Source organism: Brienomyrus brachyistius, unplaced genomic scaffold (genome assembly GCF_023856365.1).
Source record: "Brienomyrus brachyistius isolate T26 unplaced genomic scaffold, BBRACH_0.4 scaffold46, whole genome shotgun sequence".
Classification (NCBI taxonomy): domain Eukaryota; kingdom Metazoa; phylum Chordata; class Actinopteri; order Osteoglossiformes; family Mormyridae; genus Brienomyrus; species Brienomyrus brachyistius.
In genome coordinates this window covers 2,664,298-2,686,695 of record NW_026042321.1, presented here as the reverse complement: position 1 = coordinate 2,686,695, position 22,398 = coordinate 2,664,298, and the positions used below count along the sequence as shown (strand labels likewise).

The window sequence follows — 22,398 nt, the reverse complement described above, 5'->3', positions numbered from 1 at the left end:
CTGTGACTGTTCTGCAAGGGGCACACTGAAAAACACTGAACACAAATCCACAACTGTAAACCATTTTGCATTGGGGGGCACATTTGTCAGCAGTGTGTGTGGATTGGGAACTTCTGCTGTCTGATCCTCCACTACCTCATTTACTGCACGCAAATCATGTACCAGCCTCCACTTTTCACCTCCTGCCTTTGGCACAGGCAAGAGGGGGGTGTTGCAGCAGCTAATGGTAGGCAACAACACCCCTGAATCCAGTAATCCCTTTATTGTTTCCCTTATACCTTCCTCGGCCTCAGGTTTCAAGGGGTACTGGTTTTTCCAGGGTGGTGTGCACCCTGGTTTAAGATAAATTTCCACTGGGCTAGCTGAATTTACTAGGCCTACATCTGTATAATGAGCAGTCCACACCTGCTCAGGCACTTCTCTTTCCATTTCCTGCCAGCATTCCTCTGTACTTTCTTTTGCATCACACTGTACTCCTATCATGCTCCACAGCCACGAATCTCTGTTGTCTAACTTCAAATCACCTACAACCTTTGCACTCCCCTGAATCCTCAACAGCTTTTCTCCTGCCGCTGCCTGCACGCCTTCATGCACCGTCGGCGCCCAAACCACCGGCTTTGCTCGCCGCATCATTTTTCCCAGATCCAGCATAGACTGATTAAAAGCCACCGCTATGTGGGGCTCTGTGTCTGGTATGTTGTACCATTCTCCCACTATTCCCGTTTTCAGTATCGGGATGGCTACTCCCTCAGGGCCTAATATTATCCCGTCTGTTATCATGCACATCCTTTCTTTCTCCCGGCCAGGCAGAGACTCTATCAGCTGATCCTACTCACCCTTTACTTCAGGATCACAGACTTTTCTCCATCGCAATAAACAAATATGTTTTTCCTGTGTCCAATTTAACCTATTGCTATATTGTTCCTATATAAATGGGCCCCACTGTTCTAAAATTTCCCAAATTTTTCCAGTAATATCGTCAATCCCATATAAACTACACTGCCCTCTATGGAACAACAAATTTCGTCGCATAAGGCTGTACTGTCCACTGAGCACCTCTACACCCCCCTCTGTACATTTTATTTCTATCTGCAGCTGACACAAAGCATCTCTGCCTAACATTCACTGGGGTGTGCTCTGATATTAGTATGGGCATATTTACATTTTTGTCCCCTATCTTAATCTCCACTGGAGCAGATTTAGGAATATGCTGCACTTGTCCCGAGAATCCTATGGTCCTAACCTTCTCAGCGGACTGGGGGATATGACTGGCATCTTTTAGTCCTACACAAGTGTAGGTGGCTCCAGTGTCTATCATCATTGGTATTACTTTGCCATTTATTTGAACCTGCAGCATCGGCTCAGCCTCAGACCCCTTACTCAACATTGGCATCTGAGGTCCCCCTTTAGGATTCTCTGGGCACCCCTAGAATAAACGTCCCTGGGCCCACGGGTTGATCGGACCCCGTGGTCTGTTATTCTGCAACTGCAGATTGCCACCCCTGCCTCTATTTGGCATTGGACCTACAGAGCCTCCTGGATTAACCGGGCCCATAGGGCGTCTCGGGTTCACCCCCTGAAAGGGTAGAATTGGGCGGACTCTAGTGGTGTGTCCGGGCTGGTTACAGTTCCAGCACACTAGCTGAAGTGGCCTGTTCCCCAGTGTTCCCATAGACTGGGATCATCTAATTTGTGGGAAATCAGGTGCTCTCTGGTCACCCCCCCACCTATCATATCTATTCGCTCTATTCCAATCAGGGAGAGAAGGCCAATTAGTGTTCTGAGGGGCCCCAGCGACAGGAGACTGCCAGCTGCCCGGGGGCTGGGGTCCGGAGAGACCACTGGTGCCTGGACTTTTTTCTTTTTAGCGGTCAGCTCCTCCAGCTGCATCTGATTCAGTTTCTTTGTCAGTTCCCTCTCACGCTCTTTAGCAGAGTCCTCCTCCACTCTGCACAAGTCAATAGCGTGAATCAGCTGCTCACGGTACTGCTGCTCAGGCATAGTAATAAGTCCCACAACTTGCCTTAGCCTGCTTCTCACTGGCTTAGGGAGCGCGTCCTGCAGTGCCCTCCGGTACAGACCTCTGAATGCCGGATTCTGCAGGTCCTGCTCTGTCTCAGTGCGCCACCGCTTTTCTTGAGCTTGCAGATAGGCAGCAGGGCTCTCCCCCTCCTTTATGGGCTCCACCTTCATTTCAACCACACTCAGCCGTGGAGGAAACATCGCAGCTGGTGCCAGAGGTTAGCGCGGTAACCATCAAAGGGACATGCATCATTCACAGGAGTCCCTGTCGCCACTGCCAGGCCACTGCTTCGCAGCAGTCTCTCCATTGCATCCACCCCCAAAGCGCGAGCCATAACTGCCTTTATGTCCCCTATCGCCAGGAGCCGACCCATAGTTACCTCCTCTAATGCTTTTATCTACTTTCCGGCCCATTCTGCCAGAACTGGGAGTCTGAGAAGCAGGCCCTCCAGATCCTGTCCTGCCCACGGCACATACTGTGTCTGTGCTCCTTTCACCATTAACGGAAGCATCGGAGTACCTGGTGTACCTTGGGGGGGGGGGGGGGGGGGGCCTTACAGCCCTCCTGCTTCTCACTACTCTATCCTCTACTCCTTCCTCACTCTCCGTTTCTATCTCCTTCTCCTGAAACTGACTCCATCCTTTAAATGGAGGGTTAGGGGTGTCCAGCAGGTGCATCAGCCCTTCTGCATCACTACCACTACTTACTCCATTCCCCACCTTTTTAGCACTTCCTTTTTTCTCAGACCCACATACCTGGCCTTCTGTTATAGGCTCATTTCCTCACAGTCCTTCTTCCACGGCCTGCCGCAGCAATGCACTCACTTCCCTGTATCCATCTAGACAACTTGCCGTTCCTTTCTGCTCCCTTCCTTCATCCTTCTGTGTCACCTCACCTTTGAATTCTACCTTCCCCTCTATTACTGGAAACTGACTCTTGTATGAAGGAGGTGGGGCTTCCACTAACGGGTACTGCCTTTGATAAGACGGTGGCCATATTCCTTCCTGCCTCATCTCTTCTTTCTCGCTTAGTGCCTTTCTCATTGCTTTCTGGTCCCTTCTCCAGGTTTCTCCCTTTACTTTAAACAACCTCAAAACCTCCAGTTCCTTATGCCTTTTCTTTTTACGCCTTTCTGTGCTCTTATTAGCCTTATGATACTTTATCAGAGTCTCCATCTCCTCACTGCTACATCCCATGTGCCCCCTTTAGGCTACTTAGTTACCAGAGCCTTTGTTCTATTCTCCCACTTTTTAGACATCTTTTCTATCTTTGTTTTAAGCAGGGGGTGCTCCCTCCCCAACTGCTGTACTGGTGTGTCTGCTGCCTTTACTGGGCCCTTCGTTTTACTGCTTTCCTCCACTCTACTGTCACGTAGGCTGTTTTCCTGTCTGATATAAAAATTAACAAATTTCCTCACAGCCAACCCGTGTTCTATTGTTTTCCTTTCTTTTCCTTAATAAGAATTTTCTCCCTGACTGAACCTACTTCACCTTAAAGTGTCACTGACTCTAAATTATTTTCTACTTACTCTTAATGTTGCACCCAATTATCTATGAGCACACATATACCAAAGCCTCCCTTCTCTCTTTTTTTCAGCCTGATTTTACGTTTGTCTGTTCACCGTGCACACGAGCCTCCTCACGCTTTCTCTGTTAAACTCCCTAATTCCATGGGAAGTCATAAAACCTCTTGTCTATGACCTGTTGTTCTCTCACAAAGATGTGCTTTAATACCCTTTATCTCTAAACTTAGTCTCTATAGTCCGTAGAATCTTCTAATCACATTTGATTCAAAAACTTTATTTTGAGATTTGTCAAAATTCTAGACTCACCTACCTGCACTTCCACTACTATAAATGATTTTTTATAAAAATGCACAAATGCTCTATCCAGTCCCCTGCTTGATTGATCCCTTTTTAATTTTAGTCTCCTAAGCGGTTTTACCTCTGGGGTACTTATTTCTTCTTTATGCACCTTATCACTCAACTTATCCGTCAAAAATATATGTGCTTTTTCTCTGATTTAACCCAAAATTGCATATATGACCATTTTCCCCACTTCTGCATAACAAAACCAGTCTGATCCAGCAGACCTTTAAAATCCCCACAACTTCTAATACTTAGGCTCTTTCTGGCCTTATTACTTTACCAATATTTTATTTGCAACACAATATAACCTTTGCTTAAAACAATTCCTTAGCAACTTAGCAATATCTTTGCATCACGACATAACAGCATTCTTCCCCCACAACTTGAAACACATGGGCCCCTCCCTTAGGGCAACCCAACCTTTACTTTATCAGAACAAGAAGACCCCCTTCTCTTAGGGCGATGTCTCCGACTCACACTAATCCAAGAACCTGCAGCACAAACACTGGCCCTCTCTCAGGGCAATACCTTTAAATCACTATTAAACCTTCAAGGCTTCTACGCCTCGCAACAGTATATCAAGCCCTCAGGGTCAACTTTCCCCTTCTTCAAGGCTTGTCTCTGAGGGAATATCCACACGTGACCCTTCCTTTAGGGATTTCTCTCACATCACACACACACTGGGCCCACTGGACACTGCACAAACAGCTCTCTTATCTTTAGTTCTTTTAATCGGCGAGTACCCTTACCGGGATGCCCTGCCTGGCGGCGTATGTCCCCGAGACACCCCCGTCTCCATCTCCCTATTCTATTTCCCTATTCTATTAAACAATAATAAAAACCTTTCGTTACCTATGTTTAGGGCGCGCCGCTTAAATGCAGACGGGTGTCTCCCTGTTCTCCGCCAGGTGGTCGCCTCCCCAGGTCTCTTCTCCGATCCTGTTCGTGACGCCAATTTATGTCGTGGTTTTTTTCTCCTTCCCCGCCAAATCAGAAGTCAGAGGTCCGTTTGTGCAGTATCCAGAATTCAGTCTTTATTACAACAATGAAGTTACAACCAAGGCTGGGCACGTAAAAGTGTGTCCAGTACTGTTTTATACAAGTTCTTATCATTTAACAATATCTCGTCACTTAAGCATCATCATTCCTTCAGCCATTCACAATAATTGTTTTCCCTTAATCCACACCCCTAGGTGATAAGTTTGTCCATCATTTCTTTTACCGTTTGGTCTCTCGGCTGAACATAATGGTGACGCGAGCAGCTCCACTTCGTTTTTTTTTAAATGCTCAGCCGTGAACTTCTGGTGAACTCAGGCGAATCCCTGAGTAGAAAACCTAGGCAGTTTCAGCCTTTTACACATTGTCTAACTAAAAGGTTGATAATATATTTGTCCTTTAACATAGTAATAAAATATACGTCAATAAAAGTGAATATTCATAGATTCAGGACTAACATAAAGTAGCTAACAGAAACTCAGACTAACAAAAGGTGCAAATAGATACTCAGTTGATTACATTGTGTTGATTACATTACAGTATGTTTACATTGTAATGATTACATTGATTACATGATTACAAAACTGGGCATAATTGAGCCAGTGAAGTTTTCAGAGTGGGCAGCACCAATAGTGCCAGTGTTGAAACCAGATAAGTCTGTGCGCATCTGTGGAGACTACAAGCTCACCGTGAACCTAGTCTCCAAGCTTGAACAGTATCCGATACCAAAATTGGAAGACTTATTTGAGAAGTTGACAGGAGGTGGAAAGTTTAGTAAACTCGACCTGAGTCATGCATATCAACAAGTCACTCTGGATGAGGGGTCCAAGCCATATGTCACTATTAACACGCACAAATGGCTTTTCCAGGTGAATCGCCTTCCATTCGGCGTTTCCTCCAGTCCAGCAATTTTCCAACGAATGATGGAGAGTCTGGTTGCAGGAATCCCTAATGTCGCTGTTTATTTAGATGACATTATGCTGACAGGACAGAGTGACCGGGAGCATCTGGAAACGTTGAACGAGGTCTTGAGACGGCTACGAGAGGCAGGCCTTCATTTAAAGCGTAACAAGTGTGCCTTCATGGAACAGAAGGCAGAGTTCCTAGGACACCAGGTGGATGCCTCGGGGCTCCACCCCATCCCAGACAAGGTATTGGCAATACAGAAGGCCCCAGCACCAGCAAATGTATCAGAACTCAGAGCGTACCTGGGCCTGCTGAATTATTACAATAGGTTTTTGCCAAACTTGTCAACCTTGCTCTTTCCCTTGCACAAACTGTTAAGGAAAGACAGCAAATGGGAATGGACGGAGGAGCAAGAGAGAGCTTTTGAAGAGTCTAAAAGACTCATGCAGTCGTCGGATGTGTTAGTGCATTACGACAGCCAGAAACCACTAATTCTGTCCTGTGATGCATCACCTTATGGAGTGGGGGCTGTGCTATCACAATGCATGTCAGATGGGCAGGAGAGACCCATCGGTTTCATGTCGCGGACGCTTACATCAGCGGAAGCCAATTATTCACAACTAGACAAGGAAGGTCTGGCAGTAATGTTCGGCATTCAGCGCTTCCATAAATATTTATATGGAAGGAAGTTTGTAATTTGTACAGACCATAAACCTCTACTGTCTCTCTTCAATGAGATGAAGGCAGTGCCTCAAATGGCATCTCCTCGTATTCAACGATGGGCGGTGACCTTGAGAGCATATGAGTACGAGATAGTGTATAAACCTGGGAAAGACCAGGCTCATGTTCTTTGAGTGCAGAATTCAAAGAATTCATGGAGAAGAACGGTACTGATCACATCACCTCGGCACCTTACCATGCTTCTTCGAACGGCTGTGCGGAGAGGGCTGTCCAAACATTTAAGTCATTGATGAGGAAGGCAGGTGAAGGGAACATCACTACCAAAATATCTAGAATGTTGTTTAATTACCGCATTACCCCTCACTCCACCACGGGGTTATCACCTGCTGAACTGTTACAAGGCAGGAGATTACGATCCACACTAGACTTAGTGCATCCTGACCTTAGAACTAAGATACAACGGAAGCAGGGTGTACAAAAGAGACATCATGACAAGCAAAGATCAGAGAGAAGTTTTCAAGGGGGGGATGCAGTACTTATAGGGAATTTCAGTCATGGACCAAAGTGGATACCAGGTTTTATTGTGAAAGTCACTGGTCCAGTGTCTTACAGAGTCATGTTGGGCGATGGTAGCATTGTGCGTAGACATGTAGACCAGGTACTGGCTAGACCGGAAGTCAGAGACGTCATAGCTCCTAGAGTTACAGAACCACCGGTCTGGCCTACGCCACCAGCTGAAACAGTGACATGCTCTGGGAATCCGGCTGCAGTGGGGAATGGATGTCTTCCAGAAGAACATCTTGAACACAACATGGAAGCAGCGGCGACAAACATTCCAACCCAAGGGACAGCAATGGAGGCACCACCGAATAAATCAGTTACTGTGACTAAACCTAGTTATTTGAAGGACTATGATTGTTAACTACAATTGTGTTTGTCTTGGTTAACCTAAGGTGGTGGTACGGTTCAGTATTGTGATGTCTAGTTTTTATTCTGTTTTATATGTTCATATATCTTTATAAAAAAAAAAAAAACTGTTAAGGGGGATATGTTAGCTTAAGGGGGGAGGAATGTAGTAGATGATGGAATGTTATATTAAGAATCAGCCCAGACTGTAGGGGGCAACATTAATATATTGAGCAAAGGTAAACACGGGTGAGTGAATCTATGGCTGTTAAAAAGTGTATTCATTAGGTGACAACGTGTTCTCGAGATAAAGTTGGATATACCTCCATAGTCTGGGGTCCACCTTATTCTTGAATGAAAGAATATTACAACACCACACGTTGGTTATGTGTTTATATGTTGGCTTTTATAACTTATATTTAAGCCAGATTAAAACGATGAACATGTTAGTACGTTAATTAATGGTTCACCCGTGCGCGAATTGCGTAGCGGGATTTTTGATGCACACATTGATAATTAAATGTTCTATAGAAGAATATTCCGTTTTCTTTGTAACCAAGTCCATGTTAACTTTAAGATCTCTCAGACAATGTTAAATGCTAAGGCGCCAAAGAACAAATATTTTGCACAAGTACAGAGTATTTTGCACTGAAATATTAAACGCTGGATAAGAAATATAAGGAAATCATGGGTGTATACACCACACAATGTATTGGTGGTTGCCAGTCAATTTAGGGAAATTGTGGAAAGATTACAATTAAGTAGATAACAAGAAGTGATTAAAATTTCTAAGCAGTGGCAAAAATCCATTCCCAACGGACGGTATATAGGCTAAGATATATAACTGCAGCTTCACTAAGTACATCAAAGTGCAGTGTGACCAGACAAAAACACAGTTCTGTCAGTTATCTTCATTTTGGAAAGGTATGAAAGAATTTACAAATTACTGTGGAAGATTGTCCTTTTATTTTGAAGGATCACGTACTTTGTTTACATCAAGACACGTTACAAAATGTCGCCATGTTTGTAGAGCTAAAAATGTAACGTCGTCAGGCTGAAATATTATCGTGTGAATTATCGCCGTCTTTACGCATACTTTTCTTAAGTCTCCAGACTTGAAATAATCCGTTTCTAGACGAAAGGTTTAAGACGCTTTGGCCCTTCCATAAGCTCCGCCCCCGATGACGCATTTTCCCCCTCTACATTGCAGTGACGTTAACATAAAATACGTTCTAGAATACCAGTGTGATGTGGAAGAGAATAAATACCGCAGCCGGGCAAACGATTCTCATTTCGTCTTAGTAGTTATTGGAGGAAGCATCAGGTGATAGCCATGGCCAGTTTATTTCGCTATTTCCAGCCGCGCCATTTGCTCTGCGCAACCGGACTGGTGGTTGCAGCTGCCGGTACAGCGTACCTTGTGCGGCGACTCCGTAAAAGGGCGGAGCTCCAGGAAGGTACCTGGATAATTATCGTCTATATGTGTAACATATATGCATTTCACATTTAGATAAAAACACATTTTTAAATTACACACGTATTTGCTACACACTTGAAAGAGTAATACTGTTTTCATGGATTAACACTTCAAACAATAATAATTCGTTTTGATTAAATATATGTGTAGTAATGTATCACTTACACTTAACAATGGCAGTGCCCAGAGAACCAGAGGAGCCAACCAACCCCTGCACATCGCCCAGCCCTGCCGTACACCGTGGAGCCGCCATGTAAGTGTCCCCGCCACTCCCGTCCAAAGACCTTTGTCATGTTATTTGCCAGGCTTCCCGTTTTAATGTAACATAAGAGATGCTGGTCCGGACCAATTTCCATCCATCCATCCATTTTCCAAACCGCTTATCCTACTGGCTCGTGGGGGGTCCGGAGCCTATCCCGGAAGCAATGGGCACGAGGCAGCCGGACCGACTTAAGATAGATAAATAAACCATTCGCATCTGCTTATATTTGTGATGATACTTTGACTTGGGTAAGTGCTGTTTATTACCTAGAGAAACTTAAACCGCCGGGTAATCAGTAACACCACATTTGCCCTGATTACTGCTGTTTTCATATCATCAGTTACCGGCCTAACTTTACCTGATGACTTTTAGGTGTTTCATGTTCATGTTGTGACGTTTCCTATTGTCATTTGAAGTGCTGTGGTCTCTGCAGTTGGTACTGAATAAGCAGTGTGCTGAATAAGCAGGAAAATGGATGGATGGATAAATTGTTTAATCGTCTTTAGTTATTCTATTCATGAGATTTGTACATATCAAACAGGATTGTAATTACTTTAGTTTTTTTCTTGCTAAAGCATTTCCCTGGTTCGGAATAGACATTGGTGGGACCCTTGTGAAACTAGTGTACTTCGAACCAGAGGAGGAACAGGCAGAAGCGGAGAACCTGAAGAACATCCGCTCCTGTCTGACCTCTAATGTGGCTTATGGCTCCACCGGCATCCGGGATGTGCAGCTGGAAATGAAGGGTCTGTAGCTGTGTGGCCGAATGGGGAACCTCCATTTTATTCGTTTCCCCACCCAAGACCTGACTACCTTCCTGAAAATGACCCGTGACAAGCAGTTCTCCGGGCTCCATACCACACTCTGTGCCACAGGTGGTGGGGCCCACAAGTTTGAGGCTGATTTCCGAACGGTGAGTTCTGTTGATGTTACATTTCATTACAATATAATGCAATTCACTTTGTCTTTGAAAATGTGAAATTTCCAGAGGAAATCACAAATCCTATTATGACTTTTTTTTCCCCGTAACCCCTTCAGATTGCTGGTCTACAGCTCGTGCAACTGGATGAGTTGGATTGTGTCATCCGTGGGGTCCTTTTCATGAACTCCAGTGGACCCTCCGAGTGTTTCTATTTGGTTCCTCAAACCATTCCAACTGGAGAACCCTTTCCCATTCCTTCTTGTAAATATTGGATCTGGAGTCAGCATTCTGGCAGTCCATGGCAGAGACAATTTTGGACGTGTCACTGGAACAAGGTGAGCTAGGCTCTGATGATAATTTTCAAATCTTCTAAAGCTAATATTGATATAACAGTTTGAAACTGTCTGGCTTTCAGTCTTGGTGGAGGAACGTACCATGGACTGTGCTGCCTGCTGACGGGTTGCTCCACGTTTGAGGAAGCACTGGAGATGGCCTCACATGGGGACAGCACACGGGTGGACAAGCTTGTGCAGGACATTTATGGGGGAGACTATGAGAGGTTTGGTCTCCCAGGCTGGACTGTGGCCTCCAGGTAGGATGTAGTCATATAATATTTAAGTCAGCCTAGAATGACCTGCATCCCCGGTCCTGAATCAAGGCTTAAAATTGTGCTTAAAAAATGTAATACTGTAAAAAGTCACTACAGCAAGGAAGGATGTCTGGAGGTGGTGGGTGCTGAGTAATCTGAAAAGCAGCTGGCATGCAGTAACCCTCAGTCATGTTTAAACCTAGAATTTAATGATCAGTGTTGACACACCACTGCACAACAACGGGATGTGTCCTCTGCATTTAACTCATATATATGTGACAATGTGACATAGCAGGGGGCAGCTAACTCAGTGCCCGGGGAGCAGTGCTTGGGGACGGTACCTTGCTCAGGGTACCTCAGTGGTGCCTTGTTGGTCGGGGATTCAAACCTGCAATCTTTCAATTACAAGTGCACTTCCCTAACCATTAAGCCACCACTGCCCAGAGGTGTCAGCAATAATCTGTATGACACCTGATGCTGCAGGAATAACCAAGACATGTCAGAGAAGAAAAAAATAGGGTTTATTTATTATGGATAAATTATTTATCTTTGTTTCAGTTTTGGAAACATGATTTCGAAGGAGCAGCGTGATTCAGTATCAAAAGAAGATCTGGCCAGAGCAGCATTAGTTGCCGTCACCAATAACAATGGCTCCATCACCAGGATGTGTGCCCGGAATGAGGTAAACATTTGTCAGGACTTACACACACCGTGCCTGTGTGCTCTGTTCATATATGATTCACATACGTGATGCAGAATGGGACGAACCACATTACTAAAGGAATTTGCCATTATGTTGAGCAAATCCATATCCAGAACAAAGACAGAATTCTGGCTTTTCCCTAATAAACAGCGTTGCCCTCTATTCTGTCAAGATATTAAAAGTTTCTTACAGTTTTTTATGTCTAACAAGCATCAGAATGCAGTTACTCTCTAGTGTCTCCCATGATTTAAAACCCAAATTCCAATAGTAGTAAAAGCTTTTCCTTCATGCTGTTCAGTGACCACCGGGGCAACAAGTATATTTTTGTTTTAAACGGGGGTATTTGTTTAAAACTGCTTGCTTACTGCTTTCTTTATTCTTTGAAGAACATAGAGAGAGTGGTGTTCGTGGGCAACTTCCTGTGGGGTAACATGCTGTCCATGAAGCTCCTGGCCTACTCAATGGAGTACTGGTCTGCTGGAAAGGTTAAAGCGCTGTTTCTTCAACATGAGGTATGAGTCATTTTAACCTCAAGCCTCCCTTGACGTCTTGAATGTTAATGAATGTTAATGGCTGCTAGCTTATGAACTTTTCCTATAAGCTGCTAAAGAATCAGCCATTTTGTTGATGCGATTTTTATTTCCGTTATTTATGATTTTTTTTCTCATAAAGCAGTTATTTATTTGCTATGAGCACCTGTTGGGGAAAGCGCCCGGCGTTTCCACCCCAACTCCACATTTATGAGACACACACAGGTTACAGTTTTACTTGCAAGGGTACCCACACTCTCTGCAATGCAAACTACAGCAGAATGTGTTACAAAGGGTGGTTCCCCTTGACTCCTTTATTTATAGTCAGTGGGAGGCGCAAGAGTCATGCAGAATAGGGAGGTGAGAGAAAGTTCTGGTTTTGCTAAGGTGGGAATGCTATTATTAATATAATCTAAAGTATGAGGCTAGGGGAAAACAAAATAATATATATACATATTTACATTCATTGCTGATCATACAGGAGTGATAACAAAATGATTAATAACAGTTTCTTCAACCTAACAGTCCCTCCTGTTTATCATGACAGTATGATCAAAAACATCAGTATTGTACAAGTTGCAAAAGCATTTCCAGTACAACTGTCATTTAGATCACATCATCATCATCCTAACTGTGGAGTACAGAAAACCATCAGGAGTCGTTCCTCCTGTTTATCATAGAAAAACATCTAATTCCGTTACTTCAGGTCCGAGCCCTGCACGGGTGCTTTCGGCTCAGCCGTCATTATGAATTACATGTCTTCTTCATCGCTATCGCTGGAAACAGGCTCTGTCTCCATATTCTGAGTAAGGGAGAGAAACATTGTACTGTGTGTCCGAAAAGCAGCATTAAGAGCTTGATTAATAAACATTTTCAAACATGGTATAACAGTTATAAAACAACAGAAAAACAAAATAAAAAACAAAACAAAAGAAAATATAAGTGAAACAATACTTTGGTACCCTATACCTGCAAAAGATGCGGCACATTTGGCCTGTGACATATTCATGGGTTTTCCATATACAGTGGGTCGTTCACTATGAGTAGGCATCACAGAACAAACATAGCAATTCGTCACATTTTTTGCTGTTACAGTGTCATGTACATATCGATACCAGTAGTTCTTCATGAACGGGTGTGAATGGTCAGCAGGCAACGGGCGCAGATGGAAGTCGTCATGGGTCCATCGCCGTAGGTGTTGCAATGGAGCTAGTGGGAGCAAGGACAACCATACAAGTCCAACAACAAGAATGACCCCTAGAGTCACCTTACCACATCCCCACCCTATCAGAGCCATCCTAATAGAGTGCAGTTCAGTTGTTTTCTTCACCGGGTTGAGACAGCAGCACCCTATTGGTTACTGTGCCTTTGTAGCGGACTTCCACTGCTACTCTGTCGCTGAGGCCTCTGATAAGGGCTTGATGGGTTTACAGTGACTTTTGTGTATCCAGGAAGGTCGTTCTGCTATTTTCACAGCTGTTGGTGTTGTGAGGAGGACTTGATAAGGACCGTCCCACCGGGGTGTGCTCCACTCCTTCCGCAACAGGACCTTGACCAGGATCCAATCCCCTGGCTGCAAGTTATCCTGTTGGTTAGAAACAGAATTTACTGGCAGACTACTGGGGCTATGTTTTTGTTGTGATGATAGCAACTTTCGCATCCAATTAGCCAATGTATTTTCTCTGTCCGCTTTCCCTATATCACTCATTTCGGTTGCTAGAGGAAACGGCCTTCCGTACACTATCTCAAAAGGTGTTAATCCTGCAGGAATGGGAGTTATTCTCATCCACAATTTTACTAGAGACAAACATTCTGGCCACGGCCTTTTTGTCTCTTCCATTGTTTTTCTGAGCCTTGTTTTAATAGTGCCGTTAGTTCTCTCCACTAAGCCTGCACTCTGAGGGTGATAAGCACAATGATTCTTAAGCGTAAAACCTAATGCTTGTGAACAAAGGGACATGGTCTGATTTACAAAATGAGTCCCATTGTCTGATCTTATAATATGAGGTATGCCATAAGTAGGGAAATAATGGCCTACCAAACATTTTGCAACAGTCATTGCATCACAGTGCTTTACAGGGTATATTTCTACCCACTTAGAAAAGGTGTCTATAATGACTAGACAGTACTTCTTCCCTTGTGACCAAGATAATTCAATAAAATCCATATGTACAACTTGAAACGGGTACTCAGCTACAGGGAACTGGCCACGTTTTGGTCTCATGTTACCCTGTGCATTATGTTTACAGCAAATTAAGCATGTTCTACAAAATTGCTTTGCATAATCAGAAAAATTTATAGCATAAAAGTATTGCTGGATAATATGTACCATCCCTCCTGTTGAGACATGAGTATTTCCATGGCTCACTAAGGCAGCTGTTTTGTATAAGTTTTTTGGTAGGATGGGCTTGTCATTCATATAGTAAACTTTCCCTTGCTGTATTGCTCCTCTCTTGATCCAACTCTGTATTTCTGTTTTAGGAGCATGAATCTGTGCATCACACAGCACATCACTATCTATGAAAAGAATGTCTGCCACTGATAAGGTGGGCTGTTTCAGGGCCGCTTCTTTGGCAGTTTTATCTGCAAAGTTGTTTCCTTTAGCTATTGTGGAAGCATCGGTTTGGTGTGCTTTACATTTGCACAGTGCAAGGCGAGTCGGTAATTGTACAACATCTAATAATCTAAGTAGTAAGTTTGTGTGAGTTAGAGACGTTCCCTGCGATGTTTTAAAACCTCTATTTTTCCACACTCTTGCATGGTGATGAACAGCTCCAAACACATATTGACTATCAGTGTATATAGTAAGTGACTTATTTTTGAACAGCTCGCATGCCCTAATTGCTGTTTCTGCGCTTTCTGTGCGTGTTGGGCATATTCTAAGGCTTGTTGGACTGAGCCAGTATTCTGATGTACCCAATGTTTGTCGAGATATTTTCGCAATTCAGGCTTTAGGCCTGCGACAAAAGCTCGTTTTAATTGTTGCTGATACACTCCTCCATCTTCCTCGTCGTGAGGAATTCCTGAATTTCCCCTGAACACCACTCGCATCCTATCCATAAAATCCTCAGGTTCCTCTCCATCTTTTTGTTTGCACTGCGCTATTCGCCCATAATCTGCACGTCTCACGAAGACTGTGTCTATCCTCTCTCGCAGGTGTTGTAATGCTTGAATGAGTTCCTGTGAGTTATGTGCTAAGACTTCATCATTATTACCATGTCCTGTGAAGTCTCCCGCTACACGTCCCCATTTATGGGTAAACAACTGTCTTAGGCATCGGTACATTTCCCTGCCGTTCAAATGAAAACTACTTTGTAATTCTAGGATGGCAGTCCAAAACTCGGGTACCCCTTCTTCAACCGGGGGTATTCCTTTTAAAGCCGCTGTTCTATCCTCAGCGGTCCAGGGTCTATATACTAACATAGTTTCGGGTCCTGCATTATTTGGCCCTCGATTTGGGTTTGCCACTTCTACGAGGGGACACTGCCATTCTACCTCCTCTTGTTCTGTGTTATTTTTTGGATGCCATTGTACTTTAGCTGTGGCCAAATCTTTTACAGGATATAGAGAGGGATCAGACCCTCGAGTTAACATGCGAGATGGTTCCACCCCCCCCCTTGCTTCTTGTCTATCTGTGGCTGGAACCAGCGCCGGTGCAGGCACCGGAATTTGTGGGGGCGGTGGAGGAGCTGGAGGGGCAGAAGGTCTTGCTGCCGTTTCTTCGTCTAGTGTGATTAAAGCCACCTGCAGTTTTTTCTCCGTATTTCTCTTTTTCTGTTGTCTCTTATTATCTCTTAGTTTATTCTGTTCTAACCATGCATCAGAGAAAACGTATTCCTTTTTTCTATCTTGGCCTTTTTTATTATTGGTAGTCTGTAACATCTCCAGTTTTAAGTTTCCCTGTAACTTTAATATGTCTGGAGTATGGAGTTTTCCTTCAAACCCATGTTTTTTCCTCCATCTCTGACTACTTATTTGTCCTGATCCTGGTTTATATCCTTCCATAAACTTCTCATCTCCCTCTAATTTGATTTGTTTACTCAGATTTTTTCCCATTGTTACCTTTTATTGAATACACTACAAAACATAAAAAATCCTAAAAGCAAGTCCCTGGCATGAGACCTCAGGAGGACACCAACACGGCCTTCTACTGCTCACTATTAGAGCAGCGGTGTTAGTTTTCAGGGATGAAACCCGTCCTTTATCCTTCAGTCACCAGTATGTTGTTGCTTTTAGGGTGGATCGTGTAGGTTAATCTAAAACCTATAAAAACACATCCACATACATCAATATATATATTTCCAATAACGCCTACTTTCTCTCCCGGTTAATTTCGGCTAACCTCAACCACATGCATGTCTTGGCCACCTACTTATTTAGGTGCCGTATGTCTCACTTGGCCACCTACTCACTTAGGTGCCATATCTCTCACCTGTATAGTGTGCTCTCTGTTCCGTCACCGAGGTCCTTCAGACATCACCAGACGTCGAGCGCAGTTCTAACCACTGGCCTGATGATGAATTCACATCACAGGTCTTTCTTGCACCCGTCTTCGAGTGACTGCCGGCAGTTTTCGGTGTCGCTTCTCTCGGCGTACTGGAGACGTCTTCGGGATTCCTCGGATCCGGCTCGAAGGACCAAATTCTATGTTGGGGAAAGCGCCCGGCGTTTCCACCCCAACTCCACATTTATGAGACACACACAGGTTACAGTTTTACTTGCAAGGGTACCCACACTCTCTGCAATGCAAACTACAGCAGAATGTGTTACAAAGGGTGGTTCCCCTTGACTCCTTTATTTATAGTCAGTGGGAGGCGCAAGAGTCATGCAGAATAGGGAGGTGAGAGAAAGTTCTGGTTTTGCTAAGGTGGGAATGCTATTATTAATATAATCTAAAGTATGAGGCTAGGGGAAAACAAAATAATATATATACATATTTACATTCATTGCTGATCATACAGGAGTGATAACAAAATGATTAATAACAGTTTCTTCAACCTAACAGCACCACAAAATGAATGTATACTGTTTATAATGTGCATAATGGTTTTTATTTTTTTACAGGGCTACTTTGGCGCTGTCGGGTCACTTCTGGAACTATTAAATTCCTCCTGAGCCCAGAAGTTTAAATAACCAGAGTCACATGAAATTCAACCGCCCTCCTGTACCTCTGTAACTACATCTTTGCCATGTGATCAGGTAGTGTACTCTATGGTCTAATTCAGATACTATGCATTCTGTTTTCATTTTTGTCTTCTATCTAAGCTTTTCTTTTGTAGGATCACACATGCACATATCACAGAGCTTAATTTCCAGGTACAAGCTCTGAAACCTCAAACTCACCTGAAATATCGCAAGACTCTCCCTCGTCGGCGGTGAGAGGAGCTTCGCTACTGATCGTTTATGTTACCTGGTGATGCAGCTCGCTGGACGAGCCTTCTAACCCAGGTTACTATGCGATACTTGTTATTAGTGAATCCCATTTAAGTCTCACATTAACAGACTCACGGGGATTCACAATCGAGTTTGGAGGAGCTGATGGAGAAGAAGAGAAACAGATCCAAAAAGTTTGTTTTATAATAAAAACCTTTAAAAATATTTCTGAGAGTGTGTTGTACCACTTATTCCTGAATAAACTAAGCTTATTTCCTGAAGGAAGATTAGAGCTAGTTCAGGGGGGTATTCTATGAAAGTAGCTAAAGAAGGTCAGACTCCACTGAAAAAGTGAGACTCAAACTAGCGCCATCTCCCAATTAAGCCTGAAGTCGTTCCACTAACGCAGAACGAGACTTTTCTAATCAAGGCTACTTCAGACAGACTTGCATAGTCTCACTTAGTGCACGTACCCGAGATATTTAGGTGGTAGATAAAATGACGCAGAACAAGAGCAAACCGAGAGCAGCTTTTTTTCGCAGCAGAACAAATACTTCTGAAGGAGCTATATGAAAAATACAAAAATATTATAACAAAAAAAAAGGCAATACTGTAGCTATCAATAAAGCCAGAGTGATGGCTTGGCAGAATATTGCAGACAGACTAAATGCGTAAGTCATGTACATGTTACCAGTATGTGTGACTAGTGATTCGGTGATACAGTGATTAACACTGTTGCCTCGCAACAAGAAGGTTCCTAGTTTGAACCTCCTGGCCAACAGACTCCTCTCTCTTTTGGTTTTATATGTTCGTTTTACTTTATTGTGTAATTCTTTATTCTTTGATCTCCATAAAGTACTTTAAATTGCATTGAAATTGCACAAATAACTATCTCATCTTTCCATGTTACTAATAAATTCAAATTTTATTTGTCACATACACAGTACGATATGCAGTGAAATGCTTATATAACTGCTCCTGACATAAAAATAAAAGACTATGAATAGGAATAGGAAATAAATATGAAAATTAAAATAAAAGGTAAATTTAACTAGGAAAGAATAAAATAAAATATAAAAATTAAAGTTAAAAATAAAATAACTGTACAACAAAAACACACAATATAGAAAATATATGAAGAATATATGAAGAAATATAGAACAATAAGAGCAGCTGTATGAGTAGGTATATATTTATGTAATTTTTGTGTGGAATGGAGTTAGAATAAATGGTAATAAAGGAATGGTAATGTCCAGGATTATGCAATCCACATATTTAAAGTGTCTTGTGCAGTGCAAATATGCTTAAGAGTGATTTATTTAAAGTGACTTGTGATAGAGTGATTTGATGACCACGAAGTGTAGTTGTGCAGTGGCCACTCATGTAAACGAATGTCCAGAATGTCCAGAGTGTGTGTAAAAACCATATGTGTGGGTCAGTACTGTGTGGTGGTGTGATTAAGAGACCGTATCGCATGCGGGAAGAAGCTCCTCCTCAGTCTCTCTGTGTTGGCCTTCAGGGAGCGGAATTGCTTTCCTGACCTCAACAGAGAGAACAGTCCATTTTTGGGATGGCTGAAGTCCTTCACGATCTTCCTGGCCTTGGTCCAGCACCGCCTGCTGTAGACTGAGTGCAGGTCAGGGAGCTCGATGCGGATGGTGCGCTCAGCTGATCGCACAACCCTCTGTAGAGCTCGTCTGTCCTGCATGGTGCTGTTCCCGAACCAGGTTGAGATGTTTCCTGTCAGGATACTCTCTATGGTGCAGGAGTAAAAGTTCCTGAGCACCTTGGAGGGCAGTCAGAAGTCTCTCAATCGTCTGAGGTGGTAGAGACGCTGTTGGGCCTTTTTCACCACGGTGTTGATGTGACAGGACCATGAGAGGTCCTGCGTGATGTGAACACCGAGGTATTTGAAGCTGTCCACTCTCTCCACTGGGCTCTCGTTGATGACGGGGGTCTGGTAGTTCCTCTCCTGCTTAGTGCTGCAGTCCACTATCAACTCCTTTGTCTTACTGACGTTTAGAAGGAGGTTGTTCCTCTGGCACCAGTTCTCCAGATTCCTAATCTCCTTCAGGTAGGCCGTCTCATTGTTATCAGGGCTCAGGCCCACCACGACGGTGTCGTCAGCAAACTTAATGATGATGGTGGAGCTGGTAGTGATCACACAGTCATATGTGTACAAAGAGTACAGCGGGGGGCTCAGAACACACCCCTGGGGGGCTCCAGTGCTGAGAGTGATGGAGGCTGTTCGTAATAAACTTAAAATAATAAAATAATATTAATAATAAAAATAATTAAAAAATAAAACAATAAAAAATAAACTGCTCGTAATAAACTTAGATTGTTGATCTATGTGACTTGGCAGTGGTCTAGAAAATACAATTTAAGCCTATGTGTAATCCCCATAACTACAAAGACTTTAGGTTGTTAATTACAGCTCTACTGACTTAGATGTGTGTGTGAGCTCCACTGACCCACTTGTCTAACCCTTGACTTGCATATCCATCCTTCACTATTATATCTCAACAGAAGCACTCTCAGTGGAGAACGAAGAACCTGGCAGCAAGTAAAACAAAATATAAAAATATCATGTCAGTTTGAGAACAATAGTTTACAAAATTCATAAATGTAACTGTAGCCACGAAGAAAAAGAGCCAGGCCACTGCTACTGGTGGGGGGCCTCCACTTGAGGGACTCACACTAGCAGAGCAGCTGGCACTGAGCGTCAATCGAGGACGGCCTCAGGTGGAAAGAATAGAAGGGGGGATATTGTCAGAGATCATCCCCCCAGGTGCCCGGGAGAAATATGTAGAAGGTACTGTCCACTTCTTTCTCTCTAGGTGTCCATCCCTTAATACTGATGTCTGATAACTGTTGGTATGCCTGTCTCTGCAGTGAGAGGGGATGTAATATTTCTCGCTGATCCCACAGTCACATCAGTGCATATCACTCTTGACCCATGTGTATGTATGTAATGTTCTTTTAATTAAAGGATATAGTACCATGCAATTTTCTGTTTCTTCAACAACTTTAGGGTTCCTCATTTTGCAGTTTGATGGCATCTAGGTACATCTAGTACATCTAGGGCTATTGATGAAGAAACAGTGTCAGCAGACACGGACATGCCAGAGGTACGACCACATATGAAATGCTTTAGATGTGTTTGCAGTCTGAAGAATGAAATTTTTATTAACAATATACTTTACTGCAGGATTTAATCAGACCACGGTCCCTTTCAGCAAGGAGCGAATTGAGTAACTACTTATTACTAACAAAATGCTAAACTTTGTGACCCATTATCTTTTGTTACAGGATATACGTGCTATTTCTAAAAGGAGGCCGCTCCTATTTTATCTGTTGAAAGGGAAAAGCTAGACATAGAATACAAAAGACTTCTGATAAAGAAAACAAAGTTGCAGATCAATAATCTAGAGAAGGATGTAAGTACATACTAAAGGCGCAAAGTTATATGGTTTGAGTTTGATTTTCTGTTCTCTCCCTCCCTCCACAGCTTCAAACAATGTCTAATTGAATCAAATATCTTCTGAATAAAGAATCTCAATTCTCAGCTTATGTGGGGTTTGTTTAAATCAGGAAGGTGGGGGCATGACCTTTACCAATGGCTATGTGAAGTAGGTTTCTCTATAAAGGTTCCTCACACTCCTTCCATGTATTCCCTCTTCAGGAGCAGGAATGTCCTCCCACTGCTCCTCTGCCATCAGCGTGGACAGTCTCTCTTGGCGTAAATTTGCGATGTTGTGTAGGACTGCACAGGCAACCACAATGTTACATGCACAGTCTGGCCTTACTCTGAGGCCTTTCCTGCATCTAAATCTACAGGGAGAAATATGTCAGCCTGAAAAGTTGGTCTACAAGAAATGTGGTGTATATGAATTTAGCTGGCCAAAGGATTCGTGTCCTTGTTCTATTGTGGGCATTGTTAAATGCCTTCTCTGCCTCAGTTTGAGGTTATGGGTAAGGGGTTAAAAGGTACGGCAGGCAGGCATAACTCCTATCCCCAAGCAGGACTCCATTAAACTTCCCTGTAGAAGAAGGAAATGCTGTGTATGACATTCCTACCCTTCAAAATACCCCCCACCCCCAACATGAAAGCAATGTGTACAAAAAAAGTTTAAAAACTATTTGTTTGGATTGTAAGATGACTACATCTCTCATTAGTTTCCATGAAATGTACATGTTCAGTGAACGTGGTTGATATATTCTCTTGCCTTCTGCAAACTTGTGTGCCAGTGAGGATGCTTTAAAGATCCTGGAGTCATGGACAGAGCCTGGCCATTTTGCCTCAGCATTAGAAATGAGGCAATTCCCATCAGAGATCATCTAAACACAGAGAGTGGATTCAGTTATACAGCACACTTTGCCTGTCAGAGCATTCATTGTTCTGTATAAAATGTTAAATCCTATTCAGTGCTAAATCCCTTCACCTGATATTGTATAGAGTTTCTCCAAACCTACATACCTGAATACTTAGGCTATGGACAGATTTTCCGTTCACGTAGTCTGCCTCCATTGGGCATCGCACCCGAGCACTTCTTGGACAGCGCTTCTGGCGGCCTACCATGCTGCAGGACATCCATGGTTACGTCACAGCCTGCCTGGTGTGTGCATGTAATAATAATCCCTCCCGTGCTCCAGCAAGCCTATTGCAACCTCTTGCTGTTCCCTGGTCTTATATATCCTAGGATTTTGTGACAGGCCTTCTCACAATAGTGGAGAGCTACTCTAAGTAGTCCCATAGTGGCACCCAGGGAGCTGGGGATTAAGGGTCTTGCTCAAGGAGCCGCAGACGTTCTGAGGCTGGGTTCGAACCTGTGACCTTCTGATTACAAGGACGCAGGCTTAGCCCACTGAGCCACACGCTGCCTCATTCCACATGCTGCCCCAATAGTGGAGTGGTTTCCTTTCTTGGATGTAATACGGCCATAATTATCTGCCTGTATCCTCTGCGGGGATGTCCCCATTTCAGTGTTGTGTTGGTCATCAACCTCCCTTATTTCCAACAGTGGAGTAAGAGGTCCTGGTCCCGTCTGTCCACCGCTTTCTTCGTCATTGTCAACGGACCTGGAATGTGGCCAGGTCTTTCCTGCTATGTGTCCCTAAACGCATGGAGAAATACTCCAACTGCCGGCCTCCCACTGTCCA

At 43.6% G+C, this 22,398-nt stretch overlaps 1 protein-coding gene and 1 pseudogene across 2 annotated transcripts in view; one reads left to right on the top strand and one right to left on the bottom strand.

Moving 5' to 3' along the window:
• LOC125723239 (pantothenate kinase 3-like) overlaps positions 1–22,398 on the bottom strand; it is a 113,440-nt gene that overhangs the window by 36,716 nt on the left and 54,326 nt on the right. The gene's annotated exons all lie outside the window — the stretch shown is intronic.
• On the top strand, positions 9,550–17,437 carry LOC125723242 (pantothenate kinase 3-like; annotated as a pseudogene).